Source organism: Danio aesculapii, chromosome 8 (genome assembly GCF_903798145.1).
Source record: "Danio aesculapii chromosome 8, fDanAes4.1, whole genome shotgun sequence".
NCBI lineage: Eukaryota > Metazoa > Chordata > Actinopteri > Cypriniformes > Danionidae > Danio > Danio aesculapii.
Genome location: NC_079442.1, coordinates 22,343,458 through 22,367,362, shown reverse-complemented (window position 1 = coordinate 22,367,362; position 23,905 = coordinate 22,343,458). Strand labels below are relative to the sequence as shown.

General features: G+C 39.0%; 1 protein-coding gene across 1 annotated transcript in view; it reads right to left on the bottom strand.

Annotated features, from left to right (window-relative positions):
* Nucleotides 1-12,228, bottom strand: part of ghra (growth hormone receptor a) — an 84,863-nt gene extending 72,635 nt beyond the window's left edge. The window contains exon 1 of the mRNA XM_056463413.1: nucleotides 11,923-12,228. The gene's annotated coding sequence lies outside the window, so the exon portion shown is untranslated. The remainder of the gene's footprint in view (nucleotides 1-11,922) is intronic.
* Between the last annotated feature and the right edge of the window lie 11,677 nt (nucleotides 12,229-23,905).

Below are 23,905 nucleotides of genomic sequence, written 5' to 3'. Positions count from 1 at the left end.
CCTGCTTGTCAAATTTACACTGTATTGTTCAAATCCATTTTTCAAAATAAAACCTTTCCATTTATTTACCCTGTCGTGTTAAAAGCAGCATGGGTTTGAGCAAATATTGTAGAGTTGCTGTAGTGTGTACATGTATATTTCAGCTGTAGAGCCCACTGTAAGATGTGTTTAAACTTGTTAAATAATCATGGTGAACAAATATAAATAAGCCTATATACATATATAATAAGGCTATAGTTAATCAGGAAGGTATATGAGGTGAAAAACCATAAGCTGACATGCTCTTGATTTGACATGCTCAAGATTTGCACTTATAATTGAGAGCAAAGTAAGCCACTTTTTTCATCATTTTTACCATTAGGGCTGGGAGAAATAGCAAAAAAATTAGCACAATATTTTTTTTTTCATATCAGTCTATATCGATAATTATCACAACAAATGTCAAATCTTTATATCTTTCATTTTTAAAGGATTTACGCAATGCCAATCCCTTTGTGCAGCTGATTTAACACATTTTGTAAAATGTTTTAGCTGTCTGACAATAAAAAATAAATAAATAAATAAATAAATAAAAGAACAATCTTAATTCAGCATTTTCTGTTCAAGTTTTCAAAAACCAAAGACATTACCCTACAAGTTATTGTATATTATTGATTAACATCAGAAAAAAAGTAAAACTGGTTTGGAACAAGAAAAGGTGAGTTTAATGTGACAGAATTTTCAGTTTTGGATGAACTGTCTTTTTAATGGCAAGTGTGGAAAATTTAGGGTGAAATATCCTTTAACATATTTTACTTGATTGCTTGATGATTACTTGATAATTGATGATTGTCATTACCACTTTAATCGATAGACCTTATTGATGACTGATTAAGCATGTACATTTAAAGATTAAGTTATGCTTTGTGCTGTGAGATGCGTCCATGCCTTACATAATCAAGTGTGTGCAGTTTACCTTACCTTATGGAGTCACCCTCTTACCTTATGGAGTCACCCTCTCTCATTTTAAAAATCACGCATCGCGGCGAGACGTACGGGGAGCCTCTCTATTCACACAACAATTTTATGAGTTCTCTCATCCTTCCGACCGAGTTTATTCTTCCGAGGTAATCTAAGAATACTTTCAGTGCTGCGAATAGTTTGTAAAGGCTGTCCTGGCTCATTCAAACCTCATGATTAAACTAAATAAACTGAAACCATGAAAACAGTTTCATTTATTGTTTTGGCGCTAAAGCACATACAGTACTATAGCAGACTTGAATTAAAAATAAGAATTAATTAATGATCCACTGTTGTTGTATCACTGACGTCTGTCATATATTTGCTGCATTTTTAATATGTCATTATTTTAAAGATTATGTCTCGAGCATCTGATTTCTTCTCGATGATGACGTCCTTTCATTTTCTCCATCTCACTTGTGGCGTGTTCAGACGAGGGACTGTTTAGTAACTAAACTGGCCACAATTTAATTTGCTTGCATCAAACTTAAAGGAAAATATCAATAAAAAAAAAATATATATATATAATATAATAAAATATATAAAGGCTAAACGTTTTTTACCGTTCTCTCCTGCAGCGCAGTGAAATTTAGATGGGATACAGCTGAAAATACTCATGTCACTATAGCATAATTGTTGTGACACTGTACAACAAATAATATTGTATGCTACTAAACTACAATTAATGCATAAATTAATAAATAATATAAATACTTTCTTTTAACTTCCGATCGCAGCAGTATTCCTTCTAGAAACAATCGCAGGAGAGATCAGAGTTTCTGGGTTTATGTCTCGATTATTCATAATTTTATTCAGAAATACATGAAGTTAATGCGACTGTTTATCTGCGAGAAGAATAGAGAAAACATTCTAGTAACATAAACAGTGTGTATATTATGTGAATGAAGTGCATCTTCTAGTTATATTGAAAATTAATTACTACATATAAAATAAATAATTATTACATATAAATAAAAATAATTAGACATCTGCGTGTATTTTACAAAAATTTAAATGTATGTTTTGCTTGTAGTTATGTGTATTTGAATGTCTGAAACTTAAAATGAATGTTTTTAGTTTGAAAACATAGATAAATTGTGATTTATGACAAGCCATCATTTGAATTTGAGCAGTTCTGACGTGTGATCTGAATGTTGTAATCACACTGGTGTGATCATGCGCTACAGGGTCCAGCCTAGGCTGATCAGTGAGATCATACGCGTGAAAGGGTTAACAATCATTCTTGTTTAATCTCAATAGCATCCAGTCCATATGAATCCTAACAACATTTTTTAATCCCATCATAACAATCATAAATGTCATTAGTTTAGTACTTTAACATACGCCGTAAAAAATGCTGAAATCCACACAATTGATTTGTTTTGAGACAACAGAAAGGAGGTTAAGTTTTTATAAATGAACATCAAACAAATAAGTTATATAAATAAGTTATCCACAAAAAAGTGTGTTGTTTCGGCTCATTTAAAATAAGTAGTTTGAACAAACAGCAAACGTCAATTTTTTAGTGTACTGTATAGGTCTTTCAGTTTAGAGCGTTTGGATGGTTAAAAAGAGGATATTAGACAGGATTCAACCTTTCCTATTCTGATTGATTTAGTCAGAAAGCGATACGCAAGGTTCAAAGGTGACATTCAGTCACCCAGTTGCACAAGTAAGCAAACAGTGCGCTATGGTGAAACAAGCACCGAATCTTGTGTAAACCATTATAGACGTATCTGCATGTGCGCTGAAAAAATAAGATGGAAAAGTGCAAGGGCTGCGGTTATGCTGGAGGGGATTTGATCTTGGTTAGACAGGGGTTTAACACTTCATTGGACTGTTCAAACAGAGATTAAAGTTGGCTTCTGCCAGCAATGGCAATATGAGAATCTTTTCACTTTGTGATGGCATTTCGTTCGGAGACCCGATCAGCTCTGCCGTTCCTATTTCACAAGGGCAGTGGAAAAGTCTGGGTCAGCAGAGCAAGCTGGAGGGGGGACGGAGCTACATTCTGCCAAAGGAAGACTCTGTGCGCATGTGTGTGTGAGGAGAACTGAGCTTTATGATACTGATACTAAACAAGAAGCAAAGAGATCACGCTTTTAACACCTGTGGAAAACTAAGGTCAATTGAGTTTGTGCAGAGAGCGCTTGCAAACCTGTTTGTGTTGCAAAGGGCTTTCAACGTCTAGACGTTTTTCATTGAGAGCCAAAAGCTGGCGCATTGCAGTTCTGTAACCTTCATACTCTGCTCTGATATACTGTATGGAGTCTGACACTTAAGCTTTAGTTAAACATCTATGAATGTCCTTGGTATTTTTCAACTGTGAATGTCCTTACGCTATTGTACAAAAGATCAGGGTCTGTATGTTTTTTTTTTTTTTTTAGGGTGCATTAATTCAGTCAATGAATGAGATTAAAATTAATGGCTTTTCTTAAAAAAATTGATTCATCAAAGAAAGCTGTGAACATATCAATGTCCAGCCATGTATCAGTATGATAACGCATAAACGCACACAGCAAGACTGGTGACAGCGTGGTTTGATGAACATGAAACTGAAGTTGAATATCTTCAATGGCCTGCACAGTCATCAGAGCTACATATTATTGGGCCACTTTGGGGCATTTTGGAAGAGAGAGCGAGGAAACCTTCTCCTCCACCAGCATCATGTAGTGACCTGGCCAATATTCTGCAAGAAGAATGGCTCAAAATTTCTCTGTCCACTGTGCAGGACTTTTATTTGCCATTCCCGAGATGAACTGATGCTGTATTAACCACAAAAGGAGGCCCTACGCCACGCTATTAAAGTTGTTGTGGTCTAAAAGCACATATATGGCACATTTTTAGATCTTTGAAAACTAAACATGAACTTGTATTTTAAATAAGTGATTTTTGTATTGCAGTATATCAGATTTCTAGGTGTGGAGACGTGCAATCAGCTGTGCTGCTTTCACTTTTGGCTCGTAAGTTTAAACTTTGGACTATAAAAAAGTACTTTTGTTTTCAGCATGTTTTTATTGTGAATGTATTGTATTATTTCAAATAAACGAGAAGAGAGTCGTTTCCTGCTGAAGTTATGAAGAAATTAGATAAACGTTCTTTCTGCTTGCAGCATTGCAGTTTTGGGTTTCTGAAAAGCAAGTGATTAAACGCAGCCTTGTTTTGATCCACAAGCATATGTACATATAGCAAGCTAATATTAAATTCCAGAGATGTTGACCTTGTTTCTTTTTATTTATTTTCACTGTACTGCATTTTTCAAAAGGCAACGATACACTTAAAGTCGAAAGTTAGCTGGAGGTTTTATTTTTCGCACTGACAACTCATACCTGCTTACAATAGAGACACAAATGCACGTATCCAATTCATTCCACATATAAATAATAACTGTGTGACATTGGAAGAAAAACTGAATTTCTGTTGATAATGATAATCGATTGGGCAATATGGCCAAAAACATCACAATAACATATTCATATAAGTCAATCAATATCAAGATAAAAGTAAAATATTTTCTCTCTTTTTGTTGAAAAATTCAGTTTAAAGACAGATTTGGCTATAAGATAACTGGCTTCTTGGCACATTTGTCATTTTATGTTTTTTTCCTATAAACATCATGGTTTCCGCAACATTCATTTTTCCATGGTGGGGCGCCACGCCAAAATGTGAATTATAACAGCACAAACTTTTCTGTAACCGTAGTAGTGCTGTGCGTCATTTGTTTAACCCTTTAAGGTTACGTGCTGACTGACTGACTGACAGGTGCGTGATGCGTGAGACCCAGCAAACACCATGTATAGCCGTTTCACTTTACTTCAGGATGCATTAATATCGCTCTGTAGGTCTATTGGACACATTCATAAATATTCCTAGCAACTCTAATAAATGCTGGAGACATACTCGTTACATAAACGCACTTCAGCAGCGTTTATTTGAGAACGCACAAAAAGATCTGCACGCTCTTGAAGCGGCTTATATTTGAGGGGGCGTGCAAGAAGTTTTTGTGCACGAGCAGAGGAAATCGGCGAGCAAGCAAAGAGATTCGCATGCTGTAAGCTATTACATAAATGCAATCTCGACTTCTAATACTGCGCCCAGGACATTTGTCATTGAAATAACGCCACAAGTAGTTGGTAGATCTATGTAAAATAAAAGGCCTGCCACCACAGCTGGAAACAATTCTAGAGGAAACACTGAACATTATACAACATTTTATTGGAACTCTGTTATTGTTTTATCATTAAGTAAATTTACATTAAGATAAATTCATTTTGCTTCAGTATGTACCACTAAAAAGCATAAGCACTAGACAATTTACTGAATATATATTAATCTACAAACTACCGATTTTGGTTAATTTTGACAAACGACAAACGCCGCTTGTTAACCGAATATTAACGGTTAACTGGTCAGATTAATATTAAATTATTATTTAATAAAATAAATAATTGACGTGTCTATTTTGTGTCTGACACATTAAATATTGCATTTTAAAATACTGATTTATTTTAACATGTGAACAACAGCATACAGAACATCAGAACAACAGAACATCTTCAAGCACCTGCAGCGTTTCCAACAGCATAGAAAAACCGAATAAACTAAATAAAAAGAATAAAATAAATAGTCCTGCCCTAGAAATTTTTCACCTAAATGACTAGTTTAGATTACAAAATGAAAACACTGACTGAATATTTTTAAGAACCGGCATATGCTGTTTGTCCTATCTTATGTTTTTTTTTCGTCAAATAAAAATAGCAGGCTACCCCAAATCCATCGCTTCACAGAAAATATGCATAAGCAATGGATACCCCTCCACTGCTTTCAAGTGATTGAAGAATGAAAAATATGTGACAGACGTAACACGCTTCTTCCGCTCAGAGTTTCCTTTTTTCAACTGCGAGCATACAGTGTACAGTGACACAAACGTGGGGCACGCAGAGCGCTGCAAAAAGGCTCACGGCCATTAGTAAACCAAATGCCCTTCTCAACGCAAAAAACATGTTCGCTGTGACCGGCCCCTGATGCAGCCAAACTTAAAGAATACATATAATAAATTTTTTTAATAATTTAATTTATACCATTAATCGATTAAAAACTCACCCTCCCAGTTAATGGTTAATAGGTTATTATGAGCATCCCTACTACAAACATATGATTACAGCAAAATGCAACAACAGCCATTCTGTGCATGTCGATAATGAGTCTACATGGTCTGCATGTCTCTGTTTAAACACACATGACATTCTGGATGTTTACAGCATCTGCCATGTCAATACTAGAGAACATGAATCTTATCGTTAAAGCTGCTCTTGACTATGAAAAAACTACAATCTGAATGCAAATTTAAACAAATTTCATGACAAAAAAAAATACATATTGTAAATACATTATGACCCTCAAATATTACCTCTGAATAAAATGTCACGTTAATAGTGTTCTTTTTAACCAATGCTTTATTGGGTTGAGTTCTTTTGAGAAGCAAAAATAAATAAAGCAAATCCCTTGTAACATTTTCAGATGATTCAAGATTTATTTGTTGATCAAATAATAAGTTTGAAGATAAATTGTATTGAATAATGAAACAGAATTAAGAAAGAAAATATTTAAGACAAAAATTGATTCCACGTGACTCGAAATTGAAGTTAGTAATGAAACCACAGTGTTAGCTATCAAACAAACTATGAATAAAAGGATTTGCTTAAAAATTTATATTATGATAAACTACTGATCCATATCATGCAGCCCTACTTGAGTTTAAAATGTATTCGTTAAAATGTTCAGAAAACTCTGAGAAAATGTCTAAGCAAATTCATAGGTTATTTGCTCATTTACATGTCACATGGTATATTTTTCATGCTATTAATTAGGCTGCACGATGTTGGAAAAATCGAACATTGCCATATTTTTTTATTCTGCGAGATACATTGCGATATGCATAGAATTTCACTACATGAGTTGAATAAATACTTTATAATCTTAGACTGACAGACACAATTTGGTAGGGGAGCACGTGTGCTTAAAACATAAAGAACAATCTACAAACGTAGATTAATTCAAGAAAAAGATACTAATTAATTCAACAGTGTTTCCAATGAGTCAAACTGCATTCAGGTGTACAGTAATTGAATAATCAAATATAATTACATCATTTTATAAATAATTCAATTGTTATTAATTTGTCAATTAAGTTAAAAACGGTACAATTTCTAAGGTCTGAACACTTTTAAAACCCTCACGCAAATCACAGGTCACAAAAAACGCTTGCAAAATGATAAATTATAATCCAGACTCAACATTGCGTATGCTTGCGATGTGACTATCATGAATGATCACATTGCAATATCGATGCTGAAACGATATATTGTGCAGCCTTACTATTAATGTAATGATATGCAGACATTTTAAGTGGAATTTCATAAGTGTCCAAATTAGGGATGCTCCAATCATTCGGCCGAAGATCGTTATCGGCCGATAATCACATTTTACGACTCAATCGATACTCGCTGATCTGGCCGATCTCACTATCCGATCTCATGAACTGATCACAAGGGTTTGTTTCCGAGGCTATACATCCACAGCGCTAGAACATGTGAGCAATGTTTCTAAACTGCATTGTCAGTCATATTTCTTACGATTTCTTTTATTTTTTTCATAAAGTGGCCATTACATGTATGCAACATCCTTAATTTATTCTCTTAGGTAAGGTGAGATCTCATACATAGAGGGAAAATATGCTTATGCAATGGCAAAGTTATAAAAAGCTTGAAGCATCAGAATTGGTACTTGGTATCTGCTGATCACAATGAAGAGGAATTGGTACTCAGAATTGACTGCAAAAATCCTGATCAGAACATCTCGGTGTCCAAATCTTAAAATAACATTCGAACCATATGGTAACCTGCGTCTCAATCTCCTTCTGTGTGCATTCACTCAAGACAAAATGTTCCTGCAAGCCTGCAATTACCATCTCCACACAGAAAACATTTCATTACACATTAAGCAGGAACAAGTCATTTAATATACTGTTGGATAGCCGCCGTTTTAAAATGAATAATGAGTTGAAATCAATAACAAATTTCAGGGTCAATAGCGGCGCAACATTTTTGCAATTAGCAAAGGAGAATCTGCTACCGACTCTCCAGGAAAAAACAACAACATATTTCTCTGTGTCTGTCTGAACAGCTCCTCGGCATTGAGCAAGCTTTTGAGTGGCAAACAGCTGATCAAAAATGTACAGTTTAACTTGAGCTGTTCTGTACATGTCAGGCCTTGAGCTAGAAACCTGTACAACTTGAACACTTTTGAAGCATTCGATGAAACATGCCAGAAACAGCTTAAAACAAACGAGCTGCTACTACAAACAGCACTAGAAGGCATAGTGGTAATTTCTGGCCAAATCGTTTAATAGATTTTACAGTTATGTGCACAAATCATCTTAAGACATCTCTCTTTAGAACAAGCTGCCTGTGTGCTTCATTCACAGACTCATTTCACGCAGAAACTCATGACCTTTATGGTTAAGCATGTATGAAAAAATGAGGAATTTTTATCGCAGTCCTTTACATCTCTTTGTTGAGGATTTTGAAGAATCGCACATGTATTGTCATGGCTGCTTGGAAATGCACAATGCAGGGCATATTAAATTCAGTGAGTCATTTTAGTGTCATTTTGTCTGAAAATGGGATTGAGGTTGTTAGGATAATTTCAAAGATTTCTTGAATTTTTAAGCGTCTTTTTTTCATGAGTATTGAACGCGCCTGAAAGTTTTCAGAGCAAGATTGTTCTTGGGTAACCAGATTGATTTGACAATTTAGGTCAACAAGAAACTTGAGCCTGCGTGTGTTTTAATATGCTTCATTCTTCAAGACAAACCATGTGCAAATTCATCAGTTAACATCAATGCTAAGCTTTTTCTCCTGCAGCGTTCCAAACACTTATCCTTCATTCATTTTTTGTCAACACTCCTATTACTAACACTTTCTATTATGTGCATATAACACACACACACACACACACACACACACACACACACACACACACACACACACACACACAAATAAACACATTTTTAAATCAATTCTCTTTTGTGTTTCCTCTATTGTGTTAGCTATAAAAATGGCCTTGATCTAACATGGACAATCCCTTTTCTATGTTCTATTCTATTTGTTTTTATTTAAAAAATGCAAATGATTAAACAAATATAAATAAGCAACTCCATATAAATGTCAATCTTGCTGTGAAAATTAAGTTATGAAAATAGTGAAAACCTTTGTGTTTTTTTGTGTAGGATTGTATTTGACAGTACTATAAAAATGCTCAAAAATGTCAATGTTTTCAACCAATTATATTTGATTTGCCAAAGTCACACAAGTGGCAATTTCACATGTCACATCCATAACGGAGAAATGTCACATACATAATGAAGCTTTTCTCTCATACATGCAAAAAATGTCAAAAATAAAATCTATTATTTGTTCCACAAAGGGCCAACTCTTCCCCTTTTGATTGGCTTTATTATTATTATTATTATTATTATTATTATTATTATTATTGGGTGGTTTTGCAGTTTAATTCACAGAATTTCTACAAAGTATGTTGTATACTGTAAACTCGCAGACATTTTTGGTCAAATCCATAACGCAGTTTTATTTTTCTCATTTAAAATATAAAATATCTATGCATATTGATTTCTGGTGACGCAGTAGGTAGTGCTGTCGTCTCACAGCAAGAAGGTCACTGGTTCGAGCCTCGACTGGGTCAGTTGGCGTTTCTATGTGTAGTTTGCATGTTCTCCCTGCGTTTGCATGTTTCCTCCGGGTGCTCCGGTTTCCCCCACAAGTCCAAAGACATGCGGTACAGGTGAATTGGGTAGGCTAAATTGTCCATGGTGAGTGAGTGTGTATGGATGTTTCCCAGAGATGGGTTGCAGCTAGAAGGGCATCCGTTGCGTAAAACTTATGCTGGATAAATTGACGGTTCATTCTGCTGTAGTGACCCCAGATTAATAAAGGGCCCAAGCCGAAAAGAAAATGAATGAATGAATATATTTCTGATCCCATAATTAGGTTAGTTGTTTTGGAAATTATAAACAGATGTGTTAATATAATGTTAACATTTACTTTCTATGTGAATTTATGCATTGAGTTTTTCCTGCAAATGCCACATCCGTAACGCTGGATTTGGTCAAATTCATCAGTACAAAATAAAAATCAGGTCATTTTAAGATATGAAGAAATTATGTCTATCGGGAAAATATCAATTTGAGAAACCATTTCTGCAGCATAAAAGTAATTTTTATTATACTCAATATTTTTTTATTCAAAATAAATCTGTGAAAGTATGTGCGTAAAATCTTATATTGTTGTGATTACCGTCTTCTAGGCTAAAAGATGGAACAATTTTGAAAGATGTAATAAACACACAGTGACTGCTAGCCAGTTTTGATAAACACAACACAGCCAGGTTAGTTGTAACAGGGCGTTTCAAATAAGCCACACACTGTTGGACACCAATTAAACTAACAAAATATTTTTTTAATTTTGAGTGTAATGTTGAGAACTTAAAAATAAAATAAAAAATTATTTTACTAGAAAATATTTTTTAATTAAAAAAATAGTTTTATTGCTAATAATTCAATTAAATTAATTACAAAATAATGGATATGCAAATAATCCAAATGTGTTTATCCAATAGAACATGCTGTGCTATGTAGAATAAAAAAATAGTTTAGTACTCAGGAAATACAGTATTAATATTTAAAGTAAACTGAATTAAAAATATAATTATGTGAAATCTGTCCTTTTAATCATGCATTACAACTAACCTCTGTCTGTTACAACTTGCCCCACAGGTGGGGTAAATAATAACATTTTACATTTTTGGCAATACTGCACAGAAACCATAGGTCCGGTGATCATACAACCCATGCTCATTTGTAGGAGAGGCTTGTGTGTTGTTGGTAAAAAAAAAGGTTTCTCTAACCCCGTTACTTTGTTCGTTATTTGGCTAAAACCAAAACGTGTTATTTTGTGGCCGCTCTCCTCTATGTGAATCAATGTGTTGAATTTTTACTGTAAATCCATACGGTCACATCCATAACGCTGGAATTGCTTAAATTCACCCGTCCAAAATGAGAATCAGGTCATTTTAAGACGAAGAAACTATTTCCATAGGGAAGATATTGATCTGATTATTACACTTTTAGAAATTTGAGTTTTAAGCGACAAATCAATTTCAATAATATGAAATATTAAAATATTAAATGAACTGTAATTTACTAAAATGTATGTCAAAATACACATACAATTAAATGTTTACCTTATTTTTCTTGTTATCAAAGAGCTCGGTATTTTCCACAGCTTATTAAACAAAAACCAAACACACATACACAGATTTACACCCCAAGTGTGCAGAGATGTGTCAAACCTGCAGAAAACACCTGCATGACAGAAACCCTGTGCACAAATCCAGCTGCCACACAGATTCATAACAGGAATAAACAGCAAATGTGTCCATTAATTCCCGCTCTGTTTAACTTGCTACCCTAGCCTTGGTTTAACGAGGGTAATAAATATTTTCAAACACTTTTCGCAGCCGATAAGCCATCTGAGGCCCCTTATAAACACACTGGGGACCAGCGTAAACTACATTTCTGCCTTATTTCCACTTACCTAGAGCAAAGTTTAGACGACAAAACAGCACAAAATGACCACGAACAAGACCACCAATTATCAAAAGACTTTTAAAGTGCACATGAAGCACGGAAAAAGTGCAAGATTTCGCAAATTGTTGACCGCCCCGTGCTCCATGAGAGCTCTGCACACCCCTTTAAACCAACGTGAAGCCCAACTAAAACACCCAAACAGAGATTTATGAATGCAAACCATACAAGCAGTTGATAAATCAGACGGATAAACTCACTCAGCCTCGGAGAAGTTGTCCTTGCGCAAAATCTGTGACGAGTTTTCACTTTTTCAGCAGTTGCTTCATCCGGATCAACAGACGTGCGAGTCGTGGGTCTCTCGATATTCTCCCCCTTTAAAAACGGTGTAAAAACGTGGTCAGTTGACTCTCCACAGATCACCCGAACATTTTGTTCAGCAAAAACTGCGGAAAGCGTCGCGAGGTTTTCAGGTTGAACGCGCGGAAAAGTGTTGACAGGGATTTGTCAAGAGGGAGCGGGGGGCACAGCGCGGATCCTGAAGGGTCTCACGTTGACTGCGTAGTGTATTTCAAGTCCACAGATTCACAGTTCGCTGGACTCGGGTAGTGTCACTGGCTCGCGCCCCCTGTCGACAGATATTCGAGTCCTGGCGTGAGCTGGGAAACGTAACGGTCCCCCACGAGCGCGTTTTACATCCAAAACACCAGGCACGTGCAGAGGAGGGGTCTTTGGGGGTCTCCTGCTCGAGCAAACACAGTGGCTGATGTAAATTCATTCAGTCGTCTTTTTAGTGTGGAGGTGAGTGGCGATGAACAAAAGACTAAACTACCCTTGCTCAGATTTACAGCAATTGTCCAAACGACCTAAGGCAAATATTGTCAGTTTGTCTTAACGTCCATGACTCACGAGCATCCATGTAAAGTTAGCTAAAGTTTAGCCAAGGCAATATATAAGCTATAGGGCATACAAGATAACTTAACAGAGAAACGACAGGTGAATAGTGCAAATATGTCCCACTTTTTTGTGCAGTCATTTATTCTAAAAAAATAAGGTTACTTGAAACAAGAAGCAAAAATAAATAAATAAATAATAATAATAATAATAATAATAAATAAATGCACTTTGCCTGTTCTTGTGATAAAATGGTGAATTTTAATAATCATGCATGGTCCCTAAGTTAGGTTTTTTCTTAACTGATTATTTTGTAGACATCTGTTGAAGTATTAATTAAAATAAAAGTCAGACTTGAGTTAAAGGGGTTAGTTTTTCCCCCAGAATATTTAATTCTGTCATTATTTACGCAATTTATCCACCTTGTGAAATGGGTGGTTCTTCTCAAAACGTGGACTTTTTGCAGTTTTGTTTTACTCTTTCTATTTAATTATGAGGTTTAAATACATACTGCATTTTAAGCACTATTTTGCTGAATTAGCTTGTCGGCTGGTCAAACTTTTTGAGGTACCAAAAAAATTTTCAAAAGATTTAGATTAAAGAAATATGAAGAGGCTACTTATTTTAGGCTACTTATGATATATTAGGGGGGAAATAGCTAGCCGTCTGTTTAAGTTTTAAATTTAAAGCTGTTGCCTGTTGTCGGCGACGCAGTGGCGCGGTAGTGTTGTCGCCTCACAGTAAGAAGGTCACTCGGCCATTTAAATAATAAAAAACATTTGAAATTCATGAATAACAATAGCCTAATAAGTATTAACATGGGCCACTTTTGATGCTTCACAATTTTTTCTTTCAAGAATTCAATTCAATTCAATTCACCTTTATTTGTATAGCACTTTTACAATGTAGATTGTGTCAAAGCAGCTTCAAATAGAAGATTATAGTAAATTAAAAACAGTGTTAGTTCAGTTTTCAGAGTTTAAGTTCAGTACAGTTTAGCTCAGTTCAGTGTGGTTTAATATTCACTACTGAGAGTCCAAACACCGAAGAGCAAATCCATCGGTGCGCAGCTCTACAGGTCCCGAACCATGCAAGCCAGTGGCGACAGCAGTGAGGAAAAAACTTCACCAATTGGCAAAAGTGAAGAATTAAAAAACGTTGAGAAAAAACAGGCTCTGTTGGGCACAACCAATGTAATATAATTTTTGGTTTCTGTAACATTCCTAGAATGTTCTCTGTTGCTGGATTATTCTTTGCACAAAAATAATTCCTCTAGGTTATAGAACATCCCTAGATTTGTTTTGGAAAGGTTTGTTTTAGTTGTCAGATGTCCGAAAAAAAAAGTCAGATTGTTCTCATTTGGTTTCTAAAATATACACAAATGGAAACCATGTTTGAATATTAGAGTATTGTTCTGTTTGCTGGGAAAGCTGTCACTGCATTTAAGAAATAGACAAAATATCAACCTTATTAATGTTTGGCCAAAAAAATGCCATTGGTCAAATACAACTATAATAATAGTTTGTAAAACATGAAAAAATTAAAACAAGAATCATTCATTCATTCATTTTCCTTCAGCTTAGTCTCTATTTCAGAGGTTGCCACAGCCGAAGAAATCGCCAACTATTCCAGCATATGTTTTACGCAGTGTATGCCCTTCCAGCCACAACCCAGTACTGGGAAACACCCATGCAATCTTATTTACACACACACACACTCATACACAATATGCACAATCTTAGTTTATTCAATTCACCTGTACCCCATGTATTTGGACCCCATCCCCCAACCCCCCCCCACTTAGCGTGATCTCCGTGCACCCCCCCCACTTAACGTGATCCCCCCCAACCAAATAGGTGTGATATCTGCGAGCATCACCCTCCCCCCACTGCGTGATTAAAGTGCCCGTCACCCCCTCCCCCACCACACAGCATGATTTTCGCGACCGTAACCCCCCCTCTACACACTTAGCGAGAGTCCCGCGACCATGTAGCGTGAACAAGCAACTGCCCATTTAAGAGTCTGTGCACGGCCCTGATGCAACACATTATGAACAATCTTGTAATTTGCATAATCCCTTCCTAACTATGGATGCAAGCAGAGAACACAGCGCCATCTGCTGAGCTCAGAATCCATTCGAGAGAATATCAATGCATTTTAAAAATCTCAGTATAGTCGCAGAAACAATTTCTCAAACTATTTTTCGCCACAACTCTTTACCACTTAGCGTGATACCCCCCCCCCCTCCTCCTCCCCCCAAGTAGGCGTGATATCTGCGAACCAGCAACCTGATTGCTGGGAGGCAACAGTGATAACCACCAAGCCACCAAGCCACCGTGCCGGCCAAAACAAGAATCATCTGATATTAAAAGATGTTTTTTTAAATTATCCTTTAAACTTCTAGATTTGACCTACTTGCCGGCAAGTTTTACATAATTCAAATTTATCAATGCTATATGATCACCTTTAATCTATATATTTTAATAAATATTTTTATATAAATAATAAATATTTGAAGTTAATAATTTTTTCGAATATTTAATAATAAATATTTTATATTTAAAGGGCACCTATGGTGAAAATCATCTTTATGAAGCTGTTTGGACAGAACTGTGTGTGGGTATAGCGTGTCCACAGTCATATCAGAGTATAATAAAGACAATAAGTCTCTTTTTTAAATTTCCTGACATTAAAATAGGATCCAAATCTCTCCCATTTTGAGGCTCATTGCAACGTGACATAGGAGTACGCTTTCCCTGCCCACCAATTTGACTGACAGTGCATGAACTTTGTAATGGCATTGTGTGTGACTCATTGTTGCAACTCCACAACAAATACATCAAATAATCATTGGGAAAGTTCTTGCTGTAGTATTTCTCACAAACGTTACGTGAAATCTGCTTCCTTCATGTCTGTCACTGTGCTGTTTATATGATGCAGCCGAGGCGGAGATTGAGGCACACTCTGCCAGGCATGTGGGAATGGTGGGTGGGGAGAACTAGCATTAAAGGCACAAGCAACAAAAACAGCTACATTGTGTTCAGAGCAGAACATCCAATATTCTGAGAGGTATAAAAAATATGATGGGTGTTTTGAGTTGAAATTTTACAGACACATTCTGGAGACACAAAAGGCTTATCTTAAACCTTGAAAAAGGGGTAAAATAGGTGCCTTTTAAGCCAAAATAATATATTTTTTTTTTCTTCTTTTTTTTCATTCAATTATGTTGAATGATGATTGTTTTTGTTGTTTTTTGTTGGTGTTTTTGTTGTTGTTTTGTTTTGTTAAGTAGGTTTCCTCCCGGTGCTCCGGTTTCCCCCAGAGTCCAAAAACATGCGGTACAGTTGAATTTGGTAGGCTAAATTGTCCGTAGTGTATGAGTGTGAATGAGTGTGTGTGGATGTTTCCCAGAGATGGGTTGCGGCTGGAAGGGCATCCACTGCGTAAAACAAATGCTAGATAAGTTGGCGGTTCATTCTGCTGTGGCGACCCCAGATTAATAAAGGGACTAAGCTCACAAGAAAATGAATGAAATGAAAAAAATTTTGTGTGAAATCTTGTAAGTTTGAGAGTTATCAGTTCTTTGTCTCGAATTATTAAGAAAACAATGCAACTGCCAGCAAGAAAGTAATGACAGTAATTTAGCAGTGGGAAGAGCACACTATAATATTTGTGCAGGGCTGTGAATATTTACTTTTTCCTCTTTCTCTAGTTTGCCAGGGAAAGAACAGAATCCAAACCATCATAAATATTTGCCTGCACAGTTACCTCATCATAACATGAGGTCATAGTTTATCATGCCTTCAACATTTGCACTGAATTTGACTTGAATAGAGTTTAGTTTGACATCAAATAGGACACTTAAAAAACTGAAATGTTTGAATCAAGTTTGACATCCTCAGAGCTTCTCATAAACTTTCATTTTCTTTCACCATACAAGGTGAAATATTAAACAATCCACGAACTGCCCTTTCTACTAATGCCTGTCTGTTTAATATGAAGTAGATGAGTGCAACTTTTAATACGAAAGAAGTTGTATATTAAGCTTCAAACACAGGGGTCTCCTAAATATATATTATTTCAAAGATTTTTATATCAATCTTCGAAAAATACGCCATAACATGTGAGGTGTGACAGCCCTGTGGTGAATTTTGATCAGATTTTAGGAGAGGTCCACTGAAAGGGGCCCATTCTTTGCTCCCTATATAGTGCCTCAGTGAATGAGCGTAGAAAAAAAGAAACAGCAACTTCACATTAAACGAATGTGGCATGTGGACAAAGCTTTTGGATGAGATGCTGAATGTCCAGCTTCTCTCTTCTCAGAATAATTTAAACATCGCAGGTGGTTTCCTTGCCCTATTTGTTTCTCACTGATGTGCTTCACATGTCATTTTCACATCAGAGTCTTAAGACATTATGCATATATTGTAACTTTTTCAAGCACACTGTAATAACCATTGTTTTTGAGCTGGTTTTTCAGATGTTTATCTACCTTACATGTTTATCTGTAGAACAAATTTCGAACAGAGTATAGCATTGATGGAAATATCTTTAAAAACCTACTTTTTCTTGTGAAGCGTGGCCTTTTCTGCTTCCAAATAAAGCCTAATTCACTTTGTTGGTGTCAAACTAAGCTAATGTGTGTTTACCCCAGTGTCACTAGCTGGGCCTCAATTGGATTAGAAGGCTGTTGTGCTGCCTGTCGGCTTGTTGTATGCAGCACTGGTTTTAAGTTTGCCTGAGGCATTACGATAACAGCATTTGTATAAGTTGCGTGTAATTGAAATGACAGTAAATATCAGGTTATTGGACAGGAATAGAGGCAGAACGTGGCTTTCATCCACATTTAACAGATCACCTGTTTTTAGGTATCCAATATAACTCAAATGCACATTTTTTTGACCTAAAAATCTGTTATAAGACATTTTAGATGAGCTGATGTAAACTTAAATGGGCAATTAAAGGATTAGGACAACCACAATCTTTAATTATGTTATTTCTTACTCACCCACATGTCGATTTAATCCCCTAAAACCTTTGTTCATCTTTGAAACACAAAATAAGTTATTATTTTAGATGAAATCCGGGGAAGTCCCTCATACATGAAAGAAATGATCCAAAGATGATTGCTTGGATTTACAAAATTTTTTAACGTCAAGCAGTTGAAAACAATTTATTTGTTCTGAATTTAAACAAACAAATTAGGTTGAATGTTACTAAATTTAATTTGTTTGTTTAAATTCAATGCAGACATCATTTTTTTCAGGGTAGATGGCAAGGGTTTTGAGAAGTTAAAGGCGGACAAATTTGTATAAACCTTTTATTTTATTAGCACAAAATTGTTTTTGGAGCTTTGTATGACTGCAGTTTAACCACTAAAGGTCATTGGATTTGCTGACTATATTTTCTGACTATTTTTTTTTTAACTTTGAATGTCTTGGGATCATTGCTGTCTATGGAGGATGAAAGAACTCTGGGATTTCATCCAAAATATCTTAATTTGTGTTCTGAAGATAAATGAATGTCTCAGAGGTTTGAAACGACATGAAGGTGAGTCAGTATTAACAGTAGTGATTTAACGGATCACAAATCTCATGGTTCGGATCATGTTATGGCTTTTTAGTCACGAATCTGACCATTTTTTTTCAGATTAACCAAAATGGAAAGGAGACTTATGTAATTTGCTTTCAGTTTATTACAAAAACAGTAGTGCAAGAAACATTTGGTTTTAACAAACAGAACTTAGAACTTTTAATTTATTCAGAATAAAAATTTTTTATATTCAGTCCTGTGAAAAATTCACTGTTGTTACTACAGTTGCTGATAACACTAAATGTAAAAATCTAACATTATAGTTTGTACGACCCAAATTTATTTCTAGTTTCATTTTCAATAAATGATTCAGTTATTCACTCATAAAACTTTATGTTCCATTACTAGATATTTTTGATGGCTGGATGTCACCACCTACTGGTAAAATAATGCAATTGCTACCTACAACTTTCACTTTTGAGCGTATGATGGTGATTTTAATCTTTACCATAAACATCAGTGGTTTTGTCTAAACTATAAACTGTTATCCCAGTATTTCTGTGTTATTTGACTGTTTGTAACCTTATTGTTATGAAGCGGACAGGAGACAGAGGTAAGGAAACGTTAGGGTGTTTATTAAATGACAACAAGGAGCACATGAAGGATAGCCAGGAGGATCAGGAATGATGTTGGGGTCTTTTCCTCCGTGGCTGGGTAACAGGAATACACGAGGATGGACAGCACACACCAGATACAGCTGACAGAGGATGACACAGACTTGGAAGGACTGGAAGACAGGACGATTCGGGTGGACCAGGAAGACTAGGAGGAATACAAAGAGAACAGGTAAGTAAAGCGTTTGTTTTAGCTGAGGATGACTACGCTGAGTGGTCGCTCAGTTGTCCGCTTTCGTCGAGACGAGCCCGGACAATGAGCGACTGGAGTGCTGTGCTTTTATCTGGTGCTCGTGAATGTGATGCAGCTGTGTGCTCATTAGAAGTCAGGTGATGGTGATCTTCGTGAGTGGGGATCGTGAGAGCCTGACCAATCCGTGACAGTACCCCCCTCCCCAGGGCCCGCTCCTGAGGGCCGACACCTCCGACGCCGTGGTGGTCTCCCTCTGCCTCTAGGCGCTGGGAACTCAGGGTGGCTCTCATGAAACTCCACCATGAGACTAGGATCGAGAATATCAGCTCTGGGAACCCATGTCCTTTCTTCGGGGCCGTACCCTTCCCAGTCCACCAGGTACTCCAACTGGCCACCACGACGTCGGGAACGCAAGATCTCCTTCACTGCGTAGACGGCTCCTTCTTCTAGGAGCAGTGGAGGAGGGGGTTCCTCTTCGTGGTCAGGCTCTGTGGAGGGAAGAACAGGATCGTGATAGGGTTTCAGGAGTGATACGTGGAATGTAGGGTGAATACGGTAGTGAGAGGGTAATTGTAGTTTGTAGGTGACGGGGTTAACCTGTTCCACGATGGTGAAGGGACCAACAAATCGGGGACTTAACTTGCGAGAGGGCAGTCGCATGCGTATGTCCCGGGTGGATAGCCACACCTTTTGTCCGGGTGTGTATCTGGGTTCTTCAGACCTTCTTCTATCGGCGGTTACCTTGCTTCGACGGACTGCCCTCTGCAGATGTTGATGAGCCTCGTCCCAGACTCTCTCGCTCTCCCGGAACCAGTGATCCACTGCGGGGACATCAGATGGTTCGCCATCCCAGGGAAAGAGCGGTGGTTGGAAGCCCAGGACGCACTGGAATGGCGTGAGTCCGGTGGAGGGTTGCCGCAGTGAATTTTGGGCATATTCTGCCCAGCCCAAATACTGGCTCCAGGAGCTCTGGTGACCACTGCAGAAGGTCCTCAGGAACCGTCCCACCTCCTGAATCTTCCTCTCTGTCTGCCCGTTGGTTTGGGGATGATATCCAGAAGAGAGGCTGACGGCCACACCTAGGAGCTTGAAGAAGGCTTTCCATAGACGTGAGATGAACTGTGGACCTCTGTCCGACACAATATCTTCTGGAATACCAATGACCTGAAGACTTGATTAAAGATATTGTCGGCTGTTTCAAAGGCTGTGGGAAGACCTTTCAGAGGGATTAGTTTGACAAACTTTGAGAATCTATCTACGATGACTAGAATACAGGTATTACCTTCTGACGAGGGGAGGTCAGTGATAAAGTCCACTCCTAGGTGTGACCAGGGACGGTTCGGAATCGGCAAGGGATGGAGCTTTCCAGCGGGTAGATGACGTGGGCTCTTGGATTGGGCACAGTCCTTACAGCCCTGAACATATTGCCTCACATCCCTTGCCATGTTTGGCCACCAGAATCGTTGGGATACTAGCGAGAGAGTATTGTTGATCCCTGGATGTCCAGTGCCTAGCGAGGTATGTAAGGAGTGGATCAGATCTACCCGGTGTTCAGGTGGTATGAACTGCCGATGAGGAGGGCATCCCGGCGGAGCAGGGGCTTCCGGAGTGGCAACGACTGGAGGAGCGTTCCAGGTGATCGGACAAATGGAGATGTGTTCGGGAAGAATCTTCGTTGGGAGTTCTTCATGATCGTGATGCTCGTGTAAACGAGAGAGAGCGTCTGCTCTTAGATTCTTGGGTCCTGGACGATAGGAAATGGAGAAATCAAAACGTGAGAAGAAAAGTGACCATCTGGCTTGACGTGGACATAGTCTCTTGGCCTCTTTGATATATTGGAGGTTTTTGTGATCTGTGATCACCTGGAACGGATGTTTGGCTCCCTCCAACCAGTGACGCCACTCCTCCAAGGCTAGCTTGATTGCTAGAAGCTCCCTGTCTCCTATGCTGTAATTCTGCTCCGCCGGGCTCAACTTCCGAGAGAAATAGGCACAGGGATGCAGTCGGGGCGGTGTATCATGATGTTGGGATAATACTGCCCCGACGCCGGTGGTGGATGCGTCCACTTCCACCACGAAAGGAAGATTTGGGTCAGGATGAGTCAGGAGTGGGGCCCTTGTGAACTCCTTCTTAAGAAGGCGGAAGGCTGCGGCTGCTTCTTTGGTCCACTCCAGTCCTTTGGGTTTACCCTTGAGGAGATTAGTGAGAGGTGATGTAATCCTGCTGTAGTCCTTGATAAACCGTCTATAAAAGTTAGCAAACCCAAGAAACCTCTGGAGCTCCTTAATGGAAGTGGGTTCCGACCAGGATAGAACAGCCTCAATTTTCTTCCCATCCATACGTATACCGGTTTGGTCAATGATGTATCCCAAGAAATGAATCGACTTCTGGTGGAATGAGCATTTCTCCGCTTTGAGGTAGAGGTGATGTTCTCTCAATGTGTGTAGGACCTCCGCAACGTGTTGGCGATGTTCGGCCTCACTCCGGGAGTAAATGAGGATGTCATCTATGTACACTATTACAAAGTGGTGAAGAAACTCCCGGAGGACTTCATGAATGAAGTTTTGGAATACGGAGGGGGCGTTGACCAGACCGTAAGGCATGACCTCATATTCATAGTGGCCAGTAGGGGTCACGAATGCTGTCTTCCATTGGTCCCCCTCACGTATTCTTATCAGATTATACGCGCTGCGGAGGTCCAATTTAGTGAAGACTTTAGCTTCTCGGAGCTGTTCCAAAGCGGCTGGTACCAGAGGAAGGGGATATCGGTATTTTACTGTACCGTTATTTAGGACCCTGTAGTCGATGCATGGACGCAGCCCTCCGTCCTTCTTGGCCACAAAGAAGAAGCTTGAGGCGGCTGGTGATTTTGAGTGACGTATGTACCCCTGACTCAGAGCCTCCCTTATGTAATCTTCCATTGCCTGATTCTCTGGAAGCGAGAGCGGGTAGATCCTACCTCTTGGCAACTGGGCATCTGGAACTAGGTCGATCGCGCAGTCCCATGGCCGATGCGGCGGTAGCTGGGAAGCTCTCTTGGGGCAGAAGACATCATGAAAGGAGCTGTACTCCTTAGGAATGTGGATAGACTGCTTCTCAGGAGGACTCTCGACCGATGTTGTAAACAAAGAAATGGGGTTCCGACCTTGAAGAGGGAGATTTGGAAAACAGGTAGGTGTACATCCAGATCCCCATTTCTTTATCTCTCCTGTGCCCCAAGAGATGATGGGATCGTGCTTCACCAGCCACGGGCGCCCTAGAATGATGTCCATATTTGCACCCTCCAGAACCAGAAATTGAATCCTCTCTTGATGTAACAACCCCACTTGAAGAAGGATGTCTTCGCATTGTCGATGGATACGGGTCGAAGATCGAGTGCACTGGGTTATCGGTTGTATCTGGTATATATGCGAGGACGCCTCAGTACGTAGGTGGAGTTGACGACAGAGGGATTGGGAGATGAAGTTCCCTGCTGACCCGGAGTCGATGAGGGCTGTGACAAGGAGAGAAATAGAGGCAACTAGTTATTGTACGGTGGTAGTAAGTGGTTTACATTGTTCAATATTCGTACTGAATACACTCACTGAAGTCCGAATGGGACGAAGGGGACACTCCATACGGGTGTGTCCACTGACACCGCAGTATAGACACAGACCCCGGGTCAGCCTCCTCTGTCGTTCCGCTGATGTCAGTCTTCCAGACTCTATTATCATGGGTTCTGGTTCTGGAGAGGCTGTTGACTCAGGCGATTGGAGGAGTGCAGACGAGGGGGTGATGGTGTCCTGTTGATAGGAACGGAGACGATCGGAACATCGGAGAGAATGTTGGATGAATCTCTCCAGACCCATAGTATCATCTAATGTGGCCAGCTGGATTCGGAGAGTGGGTTCCAAGCCGAGCCGGTACGTGGTCAACAACGATCTCTCATTCCATCCACTTGCAGCTGCTAGAGTGCGAAACCGGAGAGCATATTCCTGTGTAGATAGAGTACCTTGCTTTAGATGATACAGCTGCTCTCCAGCGGCTACTTCCCCATCAGAACGTCCAAACACCTCTTTGAAATACTCCGTGAAGGTAGTGATGGAATTCATGACCGGCCCGGCTTGGTTCCAGATCGTCTCAGCCCATTTAAGTGCAGGCCCAGAGAGTAGTGATACGATGTAGGCGATCTTTGACTTATCTGTGGGATATAGAGAAGGTTGCATTTCGAATATGAGGGAACATTGTAACAGAAAACCATTGCACTCCCCCGCTCCGCCTGAGTAGGGCGCTGGTCGGGCCATGGGACTGGAAGGAAGGGCCGAAGAAGAAACTGTGGAGGCGGAAGTGCTCGGTGCTGGTGGTGCGTTGGAAAGTGGAGCTGGTGGCTGTAGAATCCGCTTCAACTGGTCCACCAGCTCTTGAAAGTGATCGGGGGTGCTCATGTTGTCGTCGTTATGGGTCCGGGCTTCTGTTATGAAGCGGACAGGAGACAGAGGTAAGGAAACGTTAGGGTGTTTATTAAATGACAACAAGGAGCACATGAAGGATAGCCAGGAGGATCAGGAATGATGTTGGGGTCTTTTCCTCCGTGGCTGGGTAACAGGAATACACGAGGATGGACAGCACACACCAGATACAGCTGACAGAGGATGACACAGACTTGGAAGGACTGGAAGACAGGACGATTCGGGTGGACCAGGAAGACTAGGAGGAATACAAAGAGAACAGGTAAGTAAAGCGTTTGTTTTAGCTGAGGATGACTACGCTGAGTGGTCGCTCAGTTGTCCGCTTTCGTCGAGACGAGCCCGGACAATGAGCGACTGGAGTGCTGTGCTTTTATCTGGTGCTCGTGAATGTGATGCAGCTGTGTGCTCATTAGAAGTCAGGTGATGGTGATCTTCGTGAGTGGGGATCGTGAGAGCCTGACCAATCCGTGACACTTATAACTAACTCAAAAGACTAAAGACT